Source organism: Phalangium opilio, unplaced genomic scaffold, assembly GCF_054372755.1.
Source record: "Phalangium opilio isolate 3A_F unplaced genomic scaffold, DU_Popi_V2 ptg000246l_1, whole genome shotgun sequence".
Taxonomy (NCBI): domain Eukaryota; kingdom Metazoa; phylum Arthropoda; class Arachnida; order Opiliones; family Phalangiidae; genus Phalangium; species Phalangium opilio.
This window is the reverse complement of record NW_028324225.1, coordinates 4,969,276-4,982,393: the sequence shown is the minus strand read 5'-3', so window position 1 is coordinate 4,982,393 and position 13,118 is coordinate 4,969,276. Positions and strand designations below refer to the sequence as shown.

Genomic DNA, 13,118 nt, shown 5'->3' with positions numbered 1-13,118 from the left:
CATATTATTAATCCTAGAAAACAAACTCTGCTGATAGAGGTGGGATTAAAATCCACGCCCCCGAAGAGACTGATGGTTAAAACCAGCGCCTTAGACCACTCGGCCACTCTACCCGGAAACAACAATCACCTCAGACTAATAAGAAAAGCTTCATATTATTAATCCTAGAGAACAAAATAGGCTGATAAAGGTGGGATTCGAATCCACGCCCCCGAAGAGACTGGTGCCTTAAACCGGCGCCTTAGACCACTCGGCCACTGTACCTGGAAACAAACGTCACCTCAGACTAATAAGCAAAAGCTTCATATTATTATTTCTAGGAAACAAAGTAGGCTGATAGATGTGGAATTCGAATCCACGCCCCCGAAGAGACTGGTGCCTAAAACCAGCGCCTTAGACCACTCGGCCACTCTACATGGAAACAAAGGTCACATCAGACTAATAAGCAAAAGCTTCATATTATTAATCCTAGAAAACAAAATAGGCTGATAGAGGTGGGATTCGAATCCACGCCCCCGAAGAGACTGGTGCCTAAAACCAGCGCCTTAGACCACTCGGCCACTCTACATGGAAACAAAGGTCACATCAGACTAATAAGCAAAAGCTTCATATTATTAATCCTAGAAAACAAAATAGGCTATTAGAGGTGGGATTCGAATCCACGCCCCCGAAGAGACTGGTGCCTAAAACCAGCGCCTTAGACCACTCGGCCACTCTACATGGAAACAAAGGTCACCTCAGACTAATAAGCAAAAGCTTCATATTATTAATCGTAGAAAACAAAATAGGCTGATAGAGGTGGGATTCGAATCCACGCCCCCGAAGAGACTGGTGCCTTAAACTGGCGCCTTAGACCACTCGGCCACTCTACCTGGAAACAAAAGTCCCCTCAGACTAATAACCAAAAGCTTCATATTATTAATCCTAGAACAGAATGTAAGCTGATAGATGAGGGATTCGAATCCACGCCCCCGAAGAGACTGGTGCCTTAAACTGGCGCCTTAGACCACTCGGCCACTCTACATGGAAACAAACGTCACCTCAGACTAATAAGCAAAAGCTTCATAGTATTATTTCTAGGAAACAAAGTAGGCTGATAGATGTGGAATTCGAATCCACGCCCCCGAAGAGACTGGTGCCTAAAACCAGTGCCTTAGACCACTCGGCCACTCTACATGGAAACAAAGGTCACATCAGAATAATAAGCAAAAGCTTCATATTATTAATCCTAGAAAACAAAATAGGCTGATAGAGGTGGGATTCGAATCCACGCCCCCTAAGAGACTGGTGCCTTAAACCGGCGCCTTAGACCACGAGGCCACTGTACCTGGAAACAAACGTCACCTCAGACTAATAAGCAAAAGCTTCATATTATTATTTCTAGGAAACAAAGTAGGCTGATAGATGTGGAATTCGAATCCACGCCCCCGAAGAGACTGGTGCCTAAAACCAGCGCCTTAGACCACTCGGCCACTCTACATAGAAACAATGGTCACCTCAGACTAATAAGCAAAAGCTTCATATTATTAATCGTAGAAAACAAAATAGGCTGATAGAGGTGGGATTCGAATCCACGCCCCAGAAGAGACTGGTGCCTTAAACCGGCGCCTTAGACCACTCGGCCACTCTACCTGGAAACAAAAGTCACCTCAGACTAATAACCAAAAGCTTCATATTATTAATCCTAGAACAGAATGTAAGCTGATAGATGAGGGATTCGGATCCACGCCCCGAAGGGAATGGTGCCTTTAACCAGCGCCTTCGACCACCTGGCCACTCTACCTGGAAACAAAAGTCACCTCAGACTTATAAGCAAAAGCTTCATATTATTAATCCTAGAAAACAAAGTAGGCTGATAGATGTGGGATTCGACCCCACGCCCCGAATGGAATGGTGCCTTAAACAAGCGCCATAGACCACTCGGCCACTCTACCTGTAAACAAAAGTCACCTCAGACTTATGAGCAAAAGCTTCATATTATTAATCCTAGAAAACAAACTCTGCTGATAGAGGTGGGATTAAAATCCACGCCCCCGAAGAGACTGATGCCTAAAACCAGCGCCTTAGACCACTCGGCCACTCTACCCGGAAACAACAATCACCTCAGACTAATAAGAAAAGCTTCATATCATTAATCCTAGAGAACAAAATAGGCTGATAGAGGTGGGATTCGAATCCACGCCCCCGAAGAGACTGGTGCCTAAAACCAGCGCCTTAGACCACTCGGCCACTCTACATGGAAACAAATGTCACCTCAGACTAATAAGCAAAAGATTCATATTATTAATCGTAGAAAACAAAATAGGCTGATAGAGGTGGGATTCGAATCCACGCCCCCGAAGAGACTGGTGCCTTAAACCGGCGCCTTAGACCACTCGGCCACTGTACCTGGAAACAAACGTCACCTCAGACTAATAAGCAAAAGCTTCATATTATTATTTCTAGGAAACAAAGTAGGCTGATAGATGTGGAATTCGAACCCACGCCCCCGAAGAGACTGGTGCCTAAAACCAGCCCCTTAGACCACTCGGCCACTCTACATGGAAACAAAGGTCACCTCAGACTAATAAGCAAAAGCTTCATATTATTAATCCTAGAAAACAAAATAGGCTGATAGAGGTGGGATTCGAATCCACGCCCCCGAAGAGACTGGTGCCTAAAACCAGCGCCTTAGACCACTCGGCCACTCTACATGGAAACAAAGGTCACCTCAGACTAATAAGCAAAAGCTTCATATTATTAATCGTAGAAAACAAAATAGGCTGATAGAGGTGGGATTCGAATCCACGCCCCAGAAGAGACTGGTGCCTTAAACCGGCGCCTTAGACCACTCGGCCACTCTACCTGGAAACAAAAGTCACCTCAGACTAATAACCAAAAGCTTCATATTATTAATCCTAGAACAGAATGTAAGCTGATAGATGAGGGATTCGGATCCACGCCCCGAAGGGAATGGTGCCTTTAACCAGCGCCTTCGACCACCTGGCCACTCTACCTGGAAACAAAAGTCACCTCAGACTTATAAGCAAAAGCTTCATATTATTAATCCTAGAAAACAAAGTAGGCTGATAGATGTGGGATTCGACCCCACGCCCCGAATGGAATGGTGCCTTAAACAAGCGCCATAGACCACTCGGCCACTCTACCTGTAAACAAAAGTCACCTCAGACTTATGAGCAAAAGCTTCATATTATTAATCCTAGAAAACAAACTCTGCTGATAGAGGTGGGATTAAAATCCACGCCCCCGAAGAGACTGATGCCTAAAACCAGCGCCTTAGACCACTCGGCCACTCTACCCGGAAACAACAATCACCTCAGACTAATAAGAAAAGCTTCATATCATTAATCCTAGAGAACAAAATAGGCTGATAGAGGTGGGATTCGAATCCACGCCCCCGAAGAGACTGGTGCCTAAAACCAGCGCCTTAGACCACTCGGCCACTCTACATGGAAACAAATGTCACCTCAGACTAATAAGCAAAAGATTCATATTATTAATCGTAGAATACAAAATAGGCTGATAGAGGTGGGATTCGAATCCACGCCCCCGAAGAGACTGGTGCCTTAAACTGGCGCCTTAGACCACTCGGCCACTGTACCTGGAAACAAACGTCACCTCAGACTAATAATCAAAAGCTTCATATTATTATTTCTAGGAAACAAAATAGGCTGATAGATGTGGAATTCGAATCCACGCCCCGAAGAGACTGGTGCCTAAAACCAGCGCCTTAGACCACTCGGCCACACTACATAGAAACAAAGGTCACCTCAGACTAATAAGCAAAAGCTTCATATTATTAATCCTAGAACAGAATGTAAGCTGATAGATGAGGGATTCGAATCCACGCCCCGAAGGGAAAGGTGCCTTTAACCAGCACCTTCGACCACCTGGCCACTCTACCTGGAAACAAAAGTCACCTCAGACTTATAAGCAAAAGCTTCATATTTTTAATCCTAGAAAAAAAAGTAGGCTGATTGATGTGGGATTCGACCCCACGCCCCGAATGGAATGGTGCCTTAAACAAGCGCCCTGGACCACTCGGCCACTCTACCTGTAAACAAAAGTCACCTCAGACTTATAAGCAAAAGCTTCATATTATTAATCCTAGAAAACAAACTCTGCTGATAGAGGTGGGATTAAAATCCACGCCCCCGAAGAGAGTGATGCCTAAAACCAGCGCCTTAGACCACTCGGCCACTCTACCCGGAAACAACAATCACCTCAGACTAATAAGAAAAGCTTCATATTATTAATCCTAGAAAACAAAATAGGCTGATAGAGGTGGGATTCGAATCCACGCCCCCGAAGCGACTGGTGCCTAAAACCAGCGCCTTAGACCACTCGGCCACTCTACATGGAAACAAAGGTCACCTCAGACTAATAAGCAAAAGCTTCATATTATTAATCGTAGAATACAAAATAGGCTGATAGAGGTGGGATTCGAATCCACGCACCCGAAGAGACTGGTGCCTTAAACTGGCGCCTTAGACCACTCGGCCACTGTACCTGGAAACAAACGTCACCTCAGACTAATAAGCAAAAGCTTCATATTATTATTTCTAGGAAACAAAGTAGGCTGATAGATGTGGAATTCGAATCCACGCCCCCGAAGAGACTGGTGCCTAAAACCAGCGCCTTAGACCACTCGGCCACTCTACATGGAAACAAAGGTCACCTCAGACTAATAAGCAAAAGCTTCATATTATTAATCGTAGAAAACAAAATAGGCTGATAGAGGTGGGATTCGAATCCACGCCCCCGAAGAGACTGGTGCCTTAAACTGGCGCCTTAGACCACTCGGCCACTGTACCTGGAAACAAACGTCACCTCAGACTAATAATCAAAAGCTTCATATTATTATTTCTAGGAAACAAAATAGGCTGATAGATGTGGAATTCGAATCCACGCCCCCGAAGAGACTGGTGCCTAAAACCAGCGCCTTAGACCACTCGGCCACTCTACATAGAAACAAAGGTCACCTCAGACTAATAAGCAAAAGCTTCATATTATTAATCGTAGAAAACAAAATAGGCTGATAGAGGTGGGATTCGAATCCACGCCCCCGAAGAGACTGGTGCCTTAAACCGGCGCCTTAGACCACTCGGCCACTCTACCTGGAAACAAAAGTCACCTCAGACTAATAACCAAAAGCTTCATATTATTAATCCTAGAACAGAATGTAAGCTGATAGATGAGGGATTCGGATCCACGCCCCGAAGGGAATGGTGCCTTTAACCAGCGCCTTCGACCACCTGGCCACTCTACCTGGAAACAAAAGTCACCTCAGACTTATAAGCAAAAGCTTCATATTATTAATCCTAGAAAACAAAGTAGGCTGATAGATGTGGGATTCGACCCCACGCCCCGAATGGAATGGTGCCTTTAACAAGCGCCCTGGACCACTCGGCCACTCTACCTGTAAACAAAAGTCACCTCAGACTTATGAGCAAAAGCTTCATATTATTAATCCTAGAAAACAAACTCTGCTGATAGAGGTGGGATTAAAATCCACGCCCCCGAAGAGACTGATGCCTAAAACCAGCGCCTTAGACCACTCGGCCACTCTACCCGGAAACAACAATCACCTCAGACTAATAAGAAAAGCTTCATATTATTAATCCTAGAGAACAAAATAGGCTGATAGAGGTGGGATTCGAATCCACGCCCCCGAAGAGACTGGTGCCTAAAACCAGCGCCTTAGACCACTCGGCCACTCTACATGGAAACAAATGTCACCTCAGACTAATAAGCAAAAGCTTCATATTATTAATCGTAGAAAACAAAATAGGCTGATAGAGGTGGGATTCGAATCCACGCCCCCGAAGAGACTGGTGCCTTAAACCGGCGCCTTAGACCACTCGGCCACTGTACCTGGAAACAAACGTCACCTCAGACTAATAAGCAAAAGCTTCATATTATTATTTCTAGGAAACAAAGTAGGCTGATAGATGTGGAATTCGAATCCACGCCCCCGAAGAGACTGGTGCCTAAAACCAGCGCCTTAGACCACTCGGCCACTCTACATGGAAACAAAGGTCACATCAGACTAATAAGCAAAAGCTTCATATTATTTATCCTAGAAAACAAAATAGGCTGATAGAGGTGGGATTCGAATCTACGCCCCCGAAGAGACTGGTGCCTAAAACCAGCGCCTTAGACCACTCGGCCACTCTACATGGAAACAAAGGTCACCTCAGACTAATAAGCAAAAGCTTCATATTATTAATCGTAGAAAACAAAATAGGCTGATAGAGGTGGGATTCGAATCCACGCCCCCGAAGAGACTGGTGCCTTAAACTGGCGCCTTAGACCACTCGGCCACTGTACCTGGAAACAAACGTCACCTCAGACTAATAATCAAAAGCTTCATATTATTATTTCTAGGAAACAAAATAGGCTGATAGATGTGGAATTCGAATCCACGCCCCCGAAGAGACTGGTGCCTAAAACCAGCGCCTTAGACCACTCGGCCACTCTACATAGAAACAAAGGTCACCTCAGACTAATAAGCAAAAGCTTCATATTATTAATCGTAGAAAACAAAATAGGCTGATAGAGGTGGGATTCGAATCCACGCCCCCGAAGAGACTGGTGCCTTAAACCGGCGCCTTAGACCACTCGGCCACTCTACCTGGAAACAAAAGTCACCTTAGACTAATAACCAAAAGCTTCATATTATTATTTCTAGGAAACAAAATAGGCTGATAGATGTGGAATTCGAATCCACGCCCCGAAGAGACTGGTGCCTAAAACCAGCGCCTTAGACCACTCGGCCACTTTACATAGAAACAAAGGTCACCTCAGACTAATAAGCAAAAGCTTCATATTATTAATCCTAGAACAGAATGTAAGCTGATAGATGAGGGATTCGAATCCACGCCCCGAAGGGAAAGGTGCCTTTAACCAGCACCTTCGACCACCTGGCCACTCTACCTGGAAAGAAAAGTCACCTCAGACTTATAAGCCAAAGCTTCATATTTTTAATCCTAGAAAAAAAAGTAGGCTGATTGATGTGGGATTCGACCCCACGCCCCGAATGGAATGGTGCCTTAAACAAGCGCCCTGGACCACTCGGCCACTCTACCTGTAAACAAAAGTCACCTCAGACTTATAAGCAAAAGCTTCATATTATTAATCCTAGAAAACAAACTCTGCTGATAGAGGTGGGATTAAAATCCACGCCCCCGAAGAGACTGATGCCTAAAACCAGCGCCTTAGACCACTCGGCCACTCTACCCGGAAACAACAATCACCTCAGACTAATACGAAAAGCTTCATATTATTAATCCTAGAGAACAAAATAGGCTGATAGAGGTGGGATTCGAATCCACGCCCCCTAAGAGACTGGTGCCTAAAACCAGCGCCTTAGACCACTCGGCCACTCTACATGGAAACAAAGGTCACCTCAGACTTATAAGCAAAAGCTTCATATTATTAATCCTAGAAAACAAAGTAGGCTGATAGATGTGGGATTCGACCCCACGCCCCGAATGGAATGGTGCCTTAAACAAGCGCCCTGGACCACTCGGCCACTCTTCCTGTAAACAAAAGTCACCTCAGACTTATAAGCAAAAGCTTCATATTATTAATCCTAGAAAACAAACTCTGCTGATAGAGGTGGGATTAAAATCCACGCCCCCGAAGAGACTGATGCCTAAAACCAGCGCCTTAGACCACTCGGCCACTCTACCCGCAAACAACAATCACCTCAGACTAATAAGAAAAGCTTCATATTATTAATCCTAGAGAACAAAATAGGCTGATAGAGGTGGGATTCGAATCCACGCCCCCGAAGAGACTGGTGCCTAAAACCAGCGCCTTAGACCACTCGGCCACTCTACATGGAAACAAAGGTCACCTCAGACTTATAAGCAAAAGCTTCATATTATTAATCCTAGAAAACAAAGTAGGCTGATAGATGTGGGATTCGACCCCACGCCCCGAATGGAATGGTGCCTTAAACAAGCGCCCTGGACCACTCGGCCACTCTACCTGTAAACAAAAGTCACCTCAGACTTATAAGCAAAAGCTTCATATTATTAATCCTAGAAAACAAACTCTGCTGATAGAGGTGGGATTAAAATCCACGCCCCCAAAGAGACTGATGGTTAAAACCAGCGCCTTAGACCACTCGGCCACTCTACCCGGAAACAACAATCACCTCAGACTAAAAAGAAAAGCTTCATATTATTAATCCTAGAGAACAAAATAGGCTGATAGAGGTGGGATTCGAATCCACGCCCCCGAAGAGACTGGTGCCTTAAACCGGCGCCTTAGACCACTCGGCCACTGTACCTGGAAACAAACGTCACCTCAGACTAATAAGCAAAAGCTTCATATTATTATTTCTAGGAAACAAAGTAGGCTGATAGATGTGGAATTCGAATCCACGCCCCCGAAGAGACTGGTGCCTAAAACCAGCGCCTTAGACCACTCGGCCACTCTACATGGTAACAAAGGTCACATCAGACTAATAAGCAAAAGCTTCATATTATTAATCCTAGAAAACAAAATAGGCTGATAAAGGTGGGATTCGAATCCACGCCCCCGAAGAGACTGGTGCCTAAAACCAGCGCCTTAGACCACTCGGCCACTCTACATGGAAACAAAGGTCACCTCAGACTAATAAGCAAAAGCTTCATATTATTAATCGTAGAAAACAAAATAGGCTGATAGAGGTGGGATTCGAATCCACGCCCCCGAAGAGACTGGTGCCTTAAACTGGCGCCTTAGACCACTCGGCCACTGCACCTGGAAACAAACGTCACCTCAGACTAATAATCAAAAGCTTCATATTATTATTTCTAGGAAACAAAATAGGCTGATAGATGTGGAATTCGAATCCACGCCCCCGAAGAGACTGGTGCCTAAAACCAGCGCCTTAGACCACTCGGCCACTCTACATAGAAACAAAGGTCACCTCAGACTAATAAGCAAAAGCTTCATATTATTAATCGTAGAAAACAAAATAGGCTGATAGAGGTGGGATTCGAATCCACGCCCCCGAAGAGACTGGTGCCTTAAACCGGCGCCTTAGACCACTCGGCCACTCTACCTGGAAACAAAAGTCACCTTAGACTAATAACCAAAAGCTTCATATTATTATTTCTAGGAAACAAAATAGGCTGATAGATGTGGAATTCGAATCCACGCCCCGAAGAGACTGGTGCCTAAAACCAGCGCCTTAGACCACTCGGCCACTTTACATAGAAACAAAGGTCACCTCAGACTAATAAGCAAAAGCTTCATATTATTAATCCTAGAAAACAAAATAGGCTGATAAAGGTGGGATTCGAATCCACGCCCCCGAAGAGACTGGTGCCTAAAACCAGCGCCTTAGACCACTCGGCCACTCTACATGGAAACAAAGGTCACCTCAGACTAATAAGCAAAAGCTTCATATTATTAATCGTAGAAAACAAAATAGGCTGATAGAGGTGGGATTCGAATCCACGCCCCCGAAGAGACTGGTGCCTTAAACTGGCGCCTTAGACCACTCGGCCACTGCACCTGGAAACAAACGTCACCTCAGACTAATAAGCAAAAGCTTCATATTATTATTTCTAGGAAACAAAGTAGGCTGATAGATGTGGAATTCGAATCCACGCCCCCGAAGAGACTGGTGCCTAAAACCAGCGCCTTAGACCACTCGGCCACTCTACATGGAAACAAAGGTCACCTCAGACTAATAAGCAAAAGCTTCATATTATTAATCCTAGAACAAAATGTAAGCTGATAGATGAGGGATTCGAATCCACGCCCCGAAGGGAAAGGTGCCTTTAACCAGCGCCTTCGACCACCTGGCCACTCTACCTGGAAACAAAAGTTACCTCAGACTTATAAGCAAAAGCTTCATATTATTAATCCTAGAAAACAAAGTAGGCTGATAGATGTGGGATTCGACCCCACGCCCCGAATGGAATGGTGCCTTAAACAAGCGCCCTGGACCACTCGGCCACTCTACCTGTAAACAAAAGTCACCTCAGACTTATAAGCAAAAGCTTCATATTATTAATCCTAGAAAACAAACTCTGCTGATAGAGGTGGGATTAAAATCCACGCCCCCGAAGAGACTCATGCCTAAAACCAGCGCCTTAGACCACTCGGCCACTCTACCCGGAAACAACAATCACCTCAGACTAATAAGAAAAGCTTCATATTATTAATCCTAGAGAACAAAATAGGCTGATAGAGGTGGGATTCGAATCCACGCCCCCGAAGAGACTGGTGCCTTAAACCGGCGCCTTAGACCACTCGGCCACTCTACCCGGAAACAACAATCACCTCAGACTAATAAGAAAAGCTTCATATTATTAATCCTAGAGAACAAAATATGCTGATAGAGGTGGGATTCGAATCCACGCCCCCGAAGAGACTGGTGCCTAAAACCAGCGCCTTAGACCACTCGGCCACTCTACATGGAAACAAATGTCACCTCAGACTAATAAGCAAAAGCTTCATATTATTAATCGTAGAAAACAAAATAGGCTGATAGAGGTGGGATTCGAATCCACGCCCCCGAAGAGACTGGTGCCTTAAACCGGCGCCTTAGACCACTCGGCCACTGTACCTGGAAACAAACGTCACCTCAGACTAATAAGCAAAAGCTTCATATTATTATTTCTAGAAAACAAAGTAGGCTGATAGATGTGGAATTCGAATCCACGCCCCCGAAGAGACTGGTGCCTAAAACCAGCGCCTTAGACCACTCGGCCACTCTACATGGAAACAAAGGTCACCTCAGACTAATAAGCAAAAGCTTCATATTATTAATCCTAGAAAACAAAATAGGCTGATAGAGGTGGGATTCGAATCCACGCCCCCGAAGAGACTGGTGCCTAAAACCAGCGCCTTAGACCACTCGGCCACTCTACATGGAAACAAAGGTCACCTCAGACTAATAAGCAAAAGCTTCATATTATTAATCGTAGAATACAAAATAGGCTGATAGAGGTGGGATTCGAATCCACGCCCCCGAAGAGACTGGTGCCTTAAACTGGCGCCTTAGACCACTCGGCCACTGTACCTGGAAACAAACGTCACCTCAGACTAATAATCAAAAGCTTCATATTATTATTTCTAGGAAACAAAATAGGCTGATAGATGTGGAATTCGAATCCACGCCCCGAAGAGACTGGTGCCTAAAACCAGCGCCTTAGACCACTCGGCCACTCTACATAGAAAGAAAGGTCACCTCAGACTAATAAGCAAAAGCTTCATATTATTAATCCTAGAACAGAATGTAAGCTGATAGATGAGGGATTCGAATCCACGCCCCGAAGGGAAAGGTGCCTTTAACCAGCACCTTCGACCACCTGGCCACTCTACCTGGAAACAAAAGTCACCTCAGACTTATAAGCAAAAGCTTCATATTTTTAATCCTAGAAAAAAAAGTAGGCTGATTGATGTGGGATTCGACCCCACGCCCCGAATGGAATGGTGCCTTAAACAAGCGCCCTGGACCACTCGGCCACTCTACCTGTAAACAAAAGTCACCTCAGACTTATAAGCAAAAGCTTCATATTATTAATCCTAGAAAACAAACTCTGCTGATAGAGGTGGGATTAAAATCCACGCCCCCGAAGAGACTGATGCCTAAAACCAGCGCCTTAGACCACTCGGCCACTCTACCCGGAAACAACAATCACCTCAGACTAATAAGAAAAGCTTCATATTATTAATCCTAGAGAACAAAATAGGCTGATAGAGGTGGGATTCGAATCCACGCCCCCGAAGAGACTGGTGCCTTAAACCGGCGCCTTAGACCACTCGGCCACTCTACCCGGAAACAACAATCACCTCAGACTAATAAGAAAAGCTTCATATTATTAATCCTAGAGAACAAAATATGCTGATAGAGGTGGGATTCGAATCCACGCCCCCGAAGAGACTGGTGCCTAAAACCAGCGCCTTAGACCACTCGGCCACTCTACATGGAAACAAATGTCACCTCAGACTAATAAGCAAAAGCTTCATATTATTAATCGTAGAAAACAAAATAGGCTGATAGAGGTGGGATTCGAATCCACGCCCCCGAAGAGACTGGTGCCTTAAACCGGCGCCTTAGACCACTCGGCCACTGTACCTGGAAACAAACGTCACCTCAGACTAATAAGCAAAAGCTTCATATTATTATTTCTAGAAAACAAAGTAGGCTGATAGATGTGGAATTCGAATCCACGCCCCCGAAGAGACTGGTGCCTAAAACCAGCGCCTTAGACCACTCGGCCACTCTACATGGAAACAAAGGTCACCTCAGACTAATAAGCAAAAGCTTCATATTATTAATCCTAGAAAACAAAATAGGCTGATAGAGGTGGGATTCGAATCCACGCCCCCGAAGAGACTGGTGCCTAAAACCAGCGCCTTAGACCACTCGGCCACTCTACATGGAAACAAAGGTCACCTCAGACTAATAAGCAAAAGCTTCATATTATTAATCGTAGAATACAAAATAGGCTGATAGAGGTGGGATTCGAATCCACGCCCCCGAAGAGACTGGTGCCTTAAACTGGCGCCTTAGACCACTCGGCCACTGTACCTGGAAACAAACGTCACCTCAGACTAATAATCAAAAGCTTCATATTATTATTTCTAGGAAACAAAATAGGCTGATAGATGTGGAATTCGAATCCACGCCCCGAAGAGACTGGTGCCTAAAACCAGCGCCTTAGACCACTCGGCCACTCTACATAGAAAGAAAGGTCACCTCAGACTAATAAGCAAAAGCTTCATATTATTAATCCTAGAACAGAATGTAAGCTGATAGATGAGGGATTCGAATCCACGCCCCGAAGGGAAAGGTGCCTTTAACCAGCACCTTCGACCACCTGGCCACTCTACCTGGAAACAAAAGTCACCTCAGACTTATAAGCAAAAGCTTCATATTTTTAATCCTAGAAAAAAAAGTAGGCTGATTGATGTGGGATTCGACCCCACGCCCCGAATGGAATGGTGCCTTAAACAAGCGCCCTGGACCACTCGGCCACTCTACCTGTAAACAAAAGTCACCTCAGACTTATAAGCAAAAGCTTCATATTATTAATCCTAGAAAACAAACTCTGCTGATAGAGGTGGGATTAAAATCCACGCCCCCGAAGAGACTGATGCCTAAA

General features: G+C 45.0%; 18 non-coding genes across 18 annotated transcripts; all 18 read right to left on the bottom strand.

Moving 5' to 3' along the window:
- Positions 1-486: 486 nt before the first annotated feature.
- Positions 487-568, bottom strand: TRNAL-UAG (transfer RNA leucine (anticodon UAG)). Its single transcript has one exon. It is a non-coding gene; the product is annotated as a tRNA-Leu (tRNA).
- Positions 569-1,550: 982 nt separating this feature from the next.
- TRNAL-AAG (transfer RNA leucine (anticodon AAG)) lies at positions 1,551-1,632 on the bottom strand. Its single transcript has one exon. It is a non-coding gene; the product is annotated as a tRNA-Leu (tRNA).
- Positions 1,633-2,155: 523 nt separating this feature from the next.
- On the bottom strand, positions 2,156-2,237 carry TRNAL-UAG (transfer RNA leucine (anticodon UAG)). The gene has a single exon. It is a non-coding gene; the product is annotated as a tRNA-Leu (tRNA).
- Positions 2,238-2,611: 374 nt separating this feature from the next.
- On the bottom strand, positions 2,612-2,693 carry TRNAL-UAG (transfer RNA leucine (anticodon UAG)). Its single transcript has one exon. It is a non-coding gene; the product is annotated as a tRNA-Leu (tRNA).
- A 70-nt stretch (positions 2,694-2,763) lies between these two features.
- TRNAL-AAG (transfer RNA leucine (anticodon AAG)) lies at positions 2,764-2,845 on the bottom strand. Its single transcript has one exon. It is a non-coding gene; the product is annotated as a tRNA-Leu (tRNA).
- Positions 2,846-3,368: 523 nt separating this feature from the next.
- TRNAL-UAG (transfer RNA leucine (anticodon UAG)) lies at positions 3,369-3,450 on the bottom strand. The gene has a single exon. It is a non-coding gene; the product is annotated as a tRNA-Leu (tRNA).
- A 1,586-nt stretch (positions 3,451-5,036) lies between these two features.
- Positions 5,037-5,118, bottom strand: TRNAL-AAG (transfer RNA leucine (anticodon AAG)). The gene has a single exon. It is a non-coding gene; the product is annotated as a tRNA-Leu (tRNA).
- Positions 5,119-5,641: 523 nt separating this feature from the next.
- On the bottom strand, positions 5,642-5,723 carry TRNAL-UAG (transfer RNA leucine (anticodon UAG)). The gene has a single exon. It is a non-coding gene; the product is annotated as a tRNA-Leu (tRNA).
- An 830-nt stretch (positions 5,724-6,553) lies between these two features.
- TRNAL-AAG (transfer RNA leucine (anticodon AAG)) lies at positions 6,554-6,635 on the bottom strand. The gene has a single exon. It is a non-coding gene; the product is annotated as a tRNA-Leu (tRNA).
- Positions 6,636-7,309: 674 nt separating this feature from the next.
- On the bottom strand, positions 7,310-7,391 carry TRNAL-UAG (transfer RNA leucine (anticodon UAG)). Its single transcript has one exon. It is a non-coding gene; the product is annotated as a tRNA-Leu (tRNA).
- Positions 7,392-7,763: 372 nt separating this feature from the next.
- Positions 7,764-7,845, bottom strand: TRNAL-UAG (transfer RNA leucine (anticodon UAG)). The gene has a single exon. It is a non-coding gene; the product is annotated as a tRNA-Leu (tRNA).
- A 1,132-nt stretch (positions 7,846-8,977) lies between these two features.
- TRNAL-AAG (transfer RNA leucine (anticodon AAG)) lies at positions 8,978-9,059 on the bottom strand. Its single transcript has one exon. It is a non-coding gene; the product is annotated as a tRNA-Leu (tRNA).
- A 1,130-nt stretch (positions 9,060-10,189) lies between these two features.
- TRNAL-AAG (transfer RNA leucine (anticodon AAG)) lies at positions 10,190-10,271 on the bottom strand. Its single transcript has one exon. It is a non-coding gene; the product is annotated as a tRNA-Leu (tRNA).
- Positions 10,272-10,340: 69 nt separating this feature from the next.
- On the bottom strand, positions 10,341-10,422 carry TRNAL-UAG (transfer RNA leucine (anticodon UAG)). The gene has a single exon. It is a non-coding gene; the product is annotated as a tRNA-Leu (tRNA).
- Positions 10,423-10,796: 374 nt separating this feature from the next.
- On the bottom strand, positions 10,797-10,878 carry TRNAL-UAG (transfer RNA leucine (anticodon UAG)). The gene has a single exon. It is a non-coding gene; the product is annotated as a tRNA-Leu (tRNA).
- Positions 10,879-11,704: 826 nt separating this feature from the next.
- On the bottom strand, positions 11,705-11,786 carry TRNAL-AAG (transfer RNA leucine (anticodon AAG)). The gene has a single exon. It is a non-coding gene; the product is annotated as a tRNA-Leu (tRNA).
- A 69-nt stretch (positions 11,787-11,855) lies between these two features.
- TRNAL-UAG (transfer RNA leucine (anticodon UAG)) lies at positions 11,856-11,937 on the bottom strand. The gene has a single exon. It is a non-coding gene; the product is annotated as a tRNA-Leu (tRNA).
- A 374-nt stretch (positions 11,938-12,311) lies between these two features.
- Positions 12,312-12,393, bottom strand: TRNAL-UAG (transfer RNA leucine (anticodon UAG)). The gene has a single exon. It is a non-coding gene; the product is annotated as a tRNA-Leu (tRNA).
- Between the last annotated feature and the right edge of the window lie 725 nt (positions 12,394-13,118).